This window comes from Penaeus monodon, chromosome 25, assembly GCF_015228065.2.
Source record: "Penaeus monodon isolate SGIC_2016 chromosome 25, NSTDA_Pmon_1, whole genome shotgun sequence".
Classification (NCBI taxonomy): domain Eukaryota; kingdom Metazoa; phylum Arthropoda; class Malacostraca; order Decapoda; family Penaeidae; genus Penaeus; species Penaeus monodon.
This window is the reverse complement of record NC_051410.1, coordinates 2,966,590-2,966,908: the sequence shown is the minus strand read 5'-3', so window position 1 is coordinate 2,966,908 and position 319 is coordinate 2,966,590.

Here is a 319-nt window from a genome sequence, read left to right as displayed (position 1 = left end):
AAGGGAAAGGTGACGTACCAGAGAGTCACGTCGTCGGCAGAGTCTGCTCTGGTTGTTGTCGTCAGCAGGACCTATCCTGGTCGTCGTCAGCAGGTCTTTCTGTCTCCCCTTCGTCGCAGCCCGTGCCGAGTCATTCTTCGGCCGAGCATCCCGAGGAGCCGTGCAGCTGCGGCGTGCGAGACGATTCTCTGGGACAGCTTGGAGTGGTCGCAAGCGTAGCCTCGGGTTTCCTGGCTCCGACGGAGACGCTCGGCTCGCGACAGGCAGGTGCGAGGCCGCTGGACGAGCAGGTTGGAGGGCGACTCGGCCGGGGACGAGG